Raw genomic sequence first — 9,700 nt, forward strand, 5'->3', positions numbered from 1 at the left:
TCAAAGATGCACTTATGGGGCCGGTGCTGTGGTTTGTCAGGTTAAGTCTCCGCCTGCAGTGCCAGCATCCCATATGGGCACCAGTTCAGGTCCTGGCTGCTCCACTTCCAATCCAGCTCCCTGCTAATGGTCTGGGAAAGTAGTGGAAGATGGCTCAAGTACTTGGGCTCCTGAACCCATGTGGGAGATCCAGAAGAAGTTCCTGGCTCCTGGCTTCAGCCAGGCACAGCCCCAGCCATTATGACTATTTTGGGAGTAAACCAATGAACCAACAAAAGATGGAAGACCTCCCCCCCGCCCCCCGCCAACACACACACTCTGGCTGTCTCTCCTCCTCTCTATGTATTTCTGCCTTTCAAATAAATAAGTAAATATTTTTTAAAAAGATAAGTTTAGGGGCTGGTGCAATGGCACAGCGGGTCAAATCCCCGGCCTGAAGTGCCAGCACCCCATATGGGCACCGATTCAAGTTCTGGCTACTCCTCTTCTGATCCAGCTCTCTGCTATGGCCTGGGAAAGCAGTAGTAGAAGATGGCCCAAATCCTTGGGCCCTGCACCCATGTGGGAGCCCTGGAAGAAGCTTCTAGCTCCTGACTTCAAATCGGCTCAGCTCTGGCTTTTGCAGCCATTTGGAGAGTGAACCAGTGGATGGAAGACCTCTCTCTCTCTCTCTCTCTCTCTGGCTCTACCTCTCTCTGTAACTCTTTCAAATAAATAAAAATAAACCTTAAATAAAAATATAGGCTTATTTGGGTGCAAAAACATTTTGAAATCCATGCACAGATTTTCATAATACGGATTTCCATGAACTTTCTGAAGGCCTCTTGTGGTTTGGATTCTTTTTGCTGGCCATAGTCTACTTTTCCCCAGGAGATGCACAGGGAGAAATGGACACAAGTAATCACTCAGAGTAAATAAGTATGTGTTTTATGAATCCCGGTGTCACTGCACTTGAAAGCAAATGAACAAGGTGCTGTCCACTCAGGTTAGGAAGGTCGCTGAGCCGGCAGAACCCGTTTCGTGAAGAGGCTGTCCTTGTCACACGGGTCTGTAAAGGACTTTGCTCCTTAGGTGTAAGAGGGGGCAGCAGGTGTTACAGATGTGGGCCCCGCCCGGGGGAAACAGAGCACCCAGCAGAGCCTGGGCTGTCCTTCTGGCGCTGGAGCGTGGTGTATAGTGGCACTTTGGGCAGAGGTCCCTAATCTAGCACAGAGGGGTTCAAGTGAGTGCTTAGTTCCCCACAGATAAGATTCCCTTCCCCAGGGAGGCCTCTGGCTCGAGAAAAACAACACACACAGTCCAGAAATAAGCGCTTGATCGAGGAGAAGGAATTCCTAGATAAGGAGAGCAGTAAAGCAATGATCATTGATAAGAGAGAGCATCTTTGTGCTGGGCAGGGGGCCTGGAGTCCTGGAACACGATGCTTCTGAGCGAGGGACCCAGTGAGGGCTGAGATTTTTTCAAGACCTGAAGGAGATTTTAACGAGGACAATTCTGCGCAGCCATTGACATTGTGAGCATGTACACAGTGTGGTCTTGATGGACACGCTGCATCTGTTAGGACATTTTCATTGTTTGTCCAGTTGTTCTACCTTAAAGCAGCTCAAGCTCAGGCTTGGTCATCTGGGGGTTCTTGTTAGCTCATCGGACACTGTGACAGAGGAAGTCCACAATCTGTGCTGGCAGTCACTTTGCTATTCCAAGCAGCACGGGCGTTACCAACACTGCTGCTGAGGGAGTTGGGCTCCCTTCTCTGAGATTTTGAGGATGCGATAAAAACAACAACAACAACAACAACAACAACAACTTACCCCTGGGCAATTCATGAAGACCAGCGGCTTTAGTAAGGCACACTTCCTTCAGCCTTTTTAAAATCAAAATTCATGAACACCTTTTTCCAAGGAAATTTCAGTGATCCCCCACCAAGCTGCCAGATCTTGTTTTGCTGAACCAAGGTCTCCTCCTCCAGGCCACTTCTGAAACCTCTGCAGACCTAAAGGCACTCCTGAGACCCAGGTTTGAGCCTGCCATCTCCTCTCTGGTTGTTACTCACATCTTTTTCTCTCATATAAAAATGATGGTGAATTCCACGTAGCTGTGTTTATCAGACAGCAAAGTAATGAAATCCCACATTCGGATTATGAATACTTCATGGTGAAGAATCCTGGCAAGATGATAGGAAGGAGTGGAGAGCATATTTTATACTAGGAAGCTGTGTAGGAGGGTTTTCTGAGTCCAAAATTTGTAACTACAGAGTTGAAGTTATTGGCCTCGTGTTTGCTAAGTGGAGGTTTTTCTCTCTGTATAATTACACGAAACTCACGCAAGTTTCTAGAAGGGGGAAACATTTTACTGTTGTCGCTCCCCGTCTTCGTGGAGGAACGACACTAAGCCCTGCCTAGGCTTCATATCCGAGTCACGGCACCATTACGTCGCTCCCCGTCTTCGTGGAGGAACGACACAGGACCCTGCGCTGTTCTTTCGTCTGCTCGGCCCTCCCCGGGTTTGCTGCTGGTTCTTCCCGGGTTGGCTACTATCCCTTCCACCTCCGTGGAAGGGCGGTTCCCCCTGCCACATTCCCCACTTCCGCGGGGGAGCGGCACACCGCCGGCCGGCTCTCTCGGGGGCTGCACAGGTGTTCCCCTTAGATGTTCCTGGTGCATGTTGTCTCTCTCCTCCTTTATAGTCCTCTTCCACCAATCCCAACTCTGCTACCCACACGCCGAGTACGCTGCTCTCCTCCAATCAGGAGCAGGTCCCACAGTTTATTGGTTGAACTGGAGGCAGCTGTGTAGAAGCTGTTTCCCTTCTCAGCGCCATATTGTGGGAGAGCAGATGCATAGAATAAGTCTTAATTCCAGTAACTTAGTCTAGTCCGAGTTGCTCCCAGTTGCTCCCCACAACTGTACTGTAAAAGAAGGAACCTTAAGGATGTGTAAGAACAAGCACTTTTGTATTTAAGAGAAAATATTAATTTACCAGTGAAAAAATTTTTTATTTCTTCATTTGAAAGGCAGAGTTACGAGAGAGAAGGACAGACAGAGGTCTTCCATCCACTGGTTCACTCCCCAAGTGGCTTCAGCAACAGTGAGGGCTGGAGGGTTGGGCCAGGCTGCTTCATCCGGATCTCCCACATGGTTGCAGGGATCCAAGCACTTGGGCCATCTTCTGCTGCTTTCCCATGCACATTAGCAGGGAATCGGATCGGAAGTGGAGTGGCCAGGACTCGAACCAGCACTTGCATGGGATGCTGGCTTGACAGTCAGTGGCTTTAGCTGCTACATCACAACTCCGGCTCCTACTTTTTTTTAAATGTCTGAATAAACCCGGAAATCAGCATCACTCTGCCTCAGAAGCATTCTACTGTCTCTTTCTTAATTTTCTTTCCAAGGTACTGTCCTTTGCTTGTGATACAGTATTCTGTTTTAATATAATCAATGGGTCAGAAAATAGTGCTAAGAGCATCATCTGGGTCTCCCACGTGAGTGGCAGGGGTCCAAGCACTTGGGCCATCTTCTGCTGCTCTCCCAGGCCATTAGCAGGGAGCTGGATCTGAACTGGAGCAGCTGGGATTCGAACTGGCGCCCATATGGGTTGCTGGAATTGTGGGTGGCAGCTTTACCCACAATGCCACAATGTTGGGCACCACCCCTTTCCTTTTTGAACAGGTAACGCAAGAAAACATTTCCACGTTTAAAAAAAAATGTACACAATAAAGAGTTCATATTCACTTGCACCCAAAGAGAACCATTTTTTAAACTTATTTGAGAGACAGCGAGAGAGATCTGTCCACTTCCCAAGTGGCTGCAGCAGCCAGGTCTGGGATAGGCTAAGACTAGGAGCCTAGAACTCCATTTGGGTCTCCCACATGGGTTCAGTTTAATGCACTGCACCATGCCAAGGATTCAAGCACTTCCCATCATCAGATTCAATCTGAAAGAATTAAGAAATGTGATACAAGGAGCAGCAAAACCACATGGAAGTCTTACTAAGGGGCAGTAAGTGCTGAGGGGCTGGCACGGGACGGTGGATGACACTGCTGCTCAGAACCGGAACCACTGCTCCTACGCGGGGCTAGCGCCAGCCCCACAAACAAATAAATCTTTAAAAAAAAAAAAAAGACAATTTTTTTTTGAAAAAAATTTAGAGGAAGAATGTCTTTAATTTTGAAGAGTATTCTTATTTGATATAGATTTTTTTTGACCAACATTTTATTTTGTCTCAGAACCTTACAGAGATCTCCACTGTGCTCAGGGCTTTATGGCTTCTGCTGAGAAGTTAGCTGGTATTGAATGTATTGGTCCTGTAAAAGGCAGTTTCTTTAAAAAAAAGATTTAGTTATTTATTTGAAAGTCAGAGTTTCACACAGAGAGAAGGAGAGACATACAGACAGAGAGAGAGAGAGAGAGAGAGAGAGAGAGAGAGGTCTTCTGTCCGATGGTTCACTCCCCCATTGGCTGCAACGGCCGGAGCTGTGCTGATCTGAAGCCAGGAGCCAAGAGCTTCTTTCAGGTCTCCCACGTGGGCGCAGGGGCCCAAGGACTTGGGCCATCTTCTACTGCTTTCCCAGGACACAGCAGAGAGCTGGATCAGAAGTGGAGCAGCAGGACTCAAACTGGTGCCCATATGGGATGCCAGCACTGCAGGCAGAGGCTTTACCCGCTATGCCACAGCGCCGGCCTCCTTTCTAAGGAGCAGTGGCCAAAGCTACACAACCTCTCTCCTTTTGATTGGCTTTCACACCAATGACACCTTGTCCCCCTGCCACCTGAACAAAGGTTGTTGAGAGAACAACGGCTGAGCTGCCCTTGCCTGGTGGACCAGAGTTGCCCCGGCTTCTCCGGTTCCCTCCCCAGGTCACTCTGCATCAGCCTCTAAACTTAGAAAAGTCCCTCCTCGCTGCCTCGGGATGAGGTGCCTACGGTGTGGTCGGTGTGGTCGTGGACTTTCCTATCGCCAGGTTAATAACCCTCGCTCCTTTGATTATAGCTTTGTGTCTTATTCCTCTGTTATTTAGTAGCACAATGCCACCGACTAAATTATGCGAGGTTTATTTTGGCTCATGGTCTGCTGTAAGGTCAAGAGGCTGCCTCTGGTGATGGCTTTCTTACAGGCGGAGCTGCGTGGTGGTGTAGGGTGTCACCTGGCAGGAGACAAGGAGCGCACATGAGGCCTGGCCAAACTGCTTTCACAGTAGACCCACTCTTAGGATAACCACTGTGGCCGGTGTTAGGTGCAGCAGGTTAAGCCACCGCCTGCACTGCGGGCATCCCACGTGGGCTCTGGTTTGAGTCCAGTTGCTCCACTTCCTATCTAGCTCCGTGCTCATGTGACTGGGAAAGCAGAAGATGCCTGGGCCCCTGCACCCCTGTGGCAACCCAGATGAAACTCTTGCTGCCATTTGGGGAATAAACCAGTAGATGAAAGATATTCTCTCTCTCTCTCTCTAACTCTACCTTTCAAATAAATAAATAAATCTTTCAGAAAAAATAGATAACCATTAACCCATTAACTGCATGAATGGGTCATGAATGGATTACTCCATTCATGAGGGCAAAACAGTTCCACCTCCCAGGGGTGAGCATTTGGCAGACGCCAGTTGGAATGCCTACAGCCCGTATCAGAGTCCCAGAGTGCCAAGTGCTGGCTTCGCTCCCAATCCAGCTTCGTGCTAATGTGGACCCTGGGAGGCAGTGGGTGACAGCTCAAGTACTTGGGTGCCTGCCACCCATTTGGGAGTCTCAGTTGGAGTTGCTGGCTCCTGAATTTGGCCTCAATATTGCAGGCTTTTGGGGGAATGAACAAGCAGATGGAAGATCTGTGTTTCTGCCTTTCAAACAAATAAATAATAACATTTGATTTAAAAACATGCTTACCTGGTCCCACCTCTTAATAACTCATAATGGAGAGTAAATTTTAATATGAGTTTCAGAGACCACAGCAAATGTGCTACAATGGAACTTTTCTTTAAAAAAAAAAAAAAGAAAGTCATATTTAATTGTACATGGATGTATGAGAGTCCCACAAAATGAGATTCTTCCAGTACGTGTATGTGATTTGTGTATCTAGTGGTTCTTATCACCGCTCTATGAATTAGGACACTGTCCCCAGATGACAGGTGAAGACTCTGACGTCAATGAATATTTCCAAAGGACATAGCTAGCAAGTGGTAGAGCCTGGCTCTGAAGCCAGGTTCCCTAAAGATAGAAGCCACCACTTCTGGAGGCTTTTCTGCCTAGAAGGCACCTGCGTAAAGCTTTTATGCTGGGGACATGGAGAGAGCCTAGAGTCAAGACTGTGACGTCCTTTGGTTGAGGTTGGCTCCTCCTAAGAAGCTATTTATTCAGTTGCTGTGTGCGTCACGGTCTCCTGCGTGTGAATGAATTTGACTGACAGACAGGTTTCCTCATAGACAGGTAAGGAAAAATTGGCCACCAATTTGGATGTACAAAGGGACTTCATAAGGTTCATGGAGGGGCTGGCCAAGTATTCCAGTATGGAATATCTTAAGCAGTGTTTTAAACACTAGGCTAATCACCTACCCCGACAATATTTTGGACACATCAAGTTAAGTATATAATTCATTTCACATGTTATATTTTACCTTTTAAAACTATGGTCACTAGAAAATTTAAAACTATATGTGTGGCTTCATTATTCTTTTATTGGATGGCCTGATTTAGAAAATCATTGTTAGACTAGAAAGTGAAAAAAAAAATAGTGTGGTTAAAGATAATTAGAGACCTCTTAGCACTGATTAAAGGTCCTTAGGCTCCTCCCAAGACTACAGTTAGCTGGTTGAGGTTTTTAAGCCTATTGAAGTCTATGAGAAAATTGGCTCAGGTGTTTCATCAGTAATGCAGAGGCCTCTGGGGAGGATCAGCTATTCACACCAGAACACAGAGAGACACTCCAAGTTGGGTTTGGACAGTTCTCCCTCTCTCTCTCTTAAACTATTTATTTTATTTATTTGAAAAGCAGAGTTACAGAGAGAAGAAAGGGGCACTGGGGGCGGGGGAGATCTTCCATCTGCTGCTTCATTCCTGAAATGGCTACTTCGGCTGGGGCCGAGCCAGACCAAGGCCAGGTGCTTCATCTGGGTCTCCCAAGTGGGTGCAGGGGTCCAAACACTGCATTCTCATGCACATTAGCAGGGAGCAGGGAACTGGATTGGAAGTGAAGCAGTCAGGACTCAAACTGGCATCAAACTGGCTGGTGTTGCAGGTAACAATTTAACTGGCTACACCACAACGTTGACCACAAGACAGCTGCTTTTGAAGCCTCCAGAGAATCTATTCCATGGGTTTGAGGAAGGCCCAGAAATTGCACTGTTGGGGCTGGCACCGTGGCGCACTAGGTTAATCCTCCACCTGCATCGCCAGCATGCCATATGGGCGCCGGTTCTAGTCCCGGTTGCTCCTCTTCCAGTCCAGTGCTCTGCTGTGGCCCAGGAAAGCAGTGGAAGATGGCCCAAGTGTTTGGGCCCTGCACCCCATGGGAGACCAGGAGGAAGCACCTGGCTCCTGGCTGCAGATCGGCGCAGTGCTGGCCATTGTGGCCACTTGGGAGCGAACCAGCGGAGAGAGGACCTTTCTCTCTGTCTCTCTCTCTCTTTCTCTCCCTGTCTGTAACTGCCTGTCAAATAAATATTTTTTAAAAAGGAATAAAACAAAAGAAATCACACTGTGAGTCTGGCTCTCCCACGGGTCTGACTCTGGTGAGTCTGAGTGTGAGGACTGTCGGCTCAGACGCTGCTTCTATAGGCTTGGCAATCCCATTGGAAGGAGGGAGCAGGAGCTGGAGATCAAGCCCAGGCACTCCTTAAAGCGGAGCTCCAGGGTGAGTGTTCGGCTTCCTGGTTAGGACACCCATCTCTCCCTGCCAGAGTACCTGGATCGGATGTCCCACCCCACTCACAATGCCAGTTTCCTGTCAGTGCAGACTTGGGAGAGGCAGCAGGTGACGGCTCAAGTAACTGGGTCCCTGCTACCCTGGTGGGAGACCAGGCCTCAGTTCCTTGCTCCCACCTTTGGCCAGGCCCAGCCCAGGTTGTTGCAGGCATCTGAGAAATAAACCATGAATGGGAGTCTCTCTCTCTCTCTCCCCATCTCCCTCTTCCTCTCTCTCTCTCCCCCTCTCCCCCTCCCTCTCTCTCCCTCTCCCCCTCCTTCTCTCTCCCTCTCCCCCTCCCTCTCTCTCCCTCTCTCTCCCTCTCCCCCTCCCTCTCTCTCTCTCTCTCTCCCCCTCCCCCCCCCTCTGCCATTTAAACAATTTTCTACAGAAGGAATTGCAGATGCCCTTTGGAAAGTCTTGCTGTGCCCCCAGGGGCTCCCAGGCTCCACAGGCTGCAAGCTGAGCAGCCCCAGCAGGCTAGAACTGCAATCCCAATCCCTCCAAGAGGTGACAGACTCTGCCCGCTCCTCAGGTGTGTTTCACCGCCCACCACACCCAGGTTCCGCCCTTCTGAGAAGATGGCTCCTGGGGCTGGCGCTGTGGCACGGAAGGTTAAGCTTCTGCCTGAAGTGCCAGCATCCCAAAGAGGCACCAGTTCAGTCGTGGCTGCGCCCCTTCTGATCCAGCTCCCTGCTAATGGCCTGAGAAAGCAGCAGCAGATGGCCCAGTACTTGGGCCCCTGTCACTCTCTCACTTTGCCTTTCAACTAAATAAATACCTAAATCTGATCTCTCTCCCTCTCTGTATTTCTGCCTTTCAAATAAATAAATTAATCTTTCTTAAAAAAAAAAAAAAAGAAAGAAAATGTCTCCTTGGCCTCATACTGCCTCTTATGTGACAAATTGCTTTCGTAAGCCTCTCTGGGTCTGTCCTAAGGTTTTCCCTCAGCCCATAATGAGTATTTATTTCATTGTCACAGCAGGAAAAGTTTGAGCTCTTTGAGATACACTTCTTGGGTTTGTGTACTAACTTGCTGTTAAGCTTTGGAAGGTTGCTTTCAAAGACTCAACGTCCTCTCATGTAAGCTTGACTTGTTTTGTTTTGAGGAGTGAAGTGATTGGAACACAGTGTCAGGAACAGCTAGCGCTCAATAAATGTGAGTGGTTATTGTTGGCAATTGCCCTAAATTGGGCTTATCTTCTAGATCTTCCTGGGACAGGCAATGCTCATAAAATGCTTGGAGACTCAGAAATCGTTAGACAGAATCTTGAGCCCAGTGGTTACCATCACATGACTCTACTTGTTAGCCCCACTTTGCCCAGCAAAGTCAAATCAGAGACATATGCTGAATTAGGACTGCGGGGAGTGTTGGAAGTCCAAAGTCGCAGACACTCAACCTGTACTCAATTTTGGTTTCAGCTGCTGTGTTTTTAGCCAAGACACACAACTCCACCCCTCCATTTCATACTTGAATTAATCATGGCCCAGTGAAACGAGCAAATGGGTTTTGAGTTTGAATAGACTTGGGTTTGAATCCTGTTCTGTCACTAATACTAGAGGCCCTCAAAAAGCTTGAGGAAGTGGAATTCAAAGCTAAGTTTACTTAGGTGCAAAGTTCTTGGAAAATACGTAAGGTGAAAAAACAATGCATGGATTTCAACATTTTTGTGCCAAAATACATTTATCTTTTAATTTCATTTTCCACCAACTTTTAAAGTACATTCGTAGTATTGAACTTGGGGAAATAAACCTCATTTCCTACTCTATAAAATAGGATTAGCAATATTCCTCCTCAGACTGTTGAAAG

Source organism: Oryctolagus cuniculus, chromosome 20, assembly GCF_964237555.1.
Source record: "Oryctolagus cuniculus chromosome 20, mOryCun1.1, whole genome shotgun sequence".
Taxonomy (NCBI): Eukaryota; Metazoa; Chordata; class Mammalia; order Lagomorpha; family Leporidae; genus Oryctolagus; species Oryctolagus cuniculus.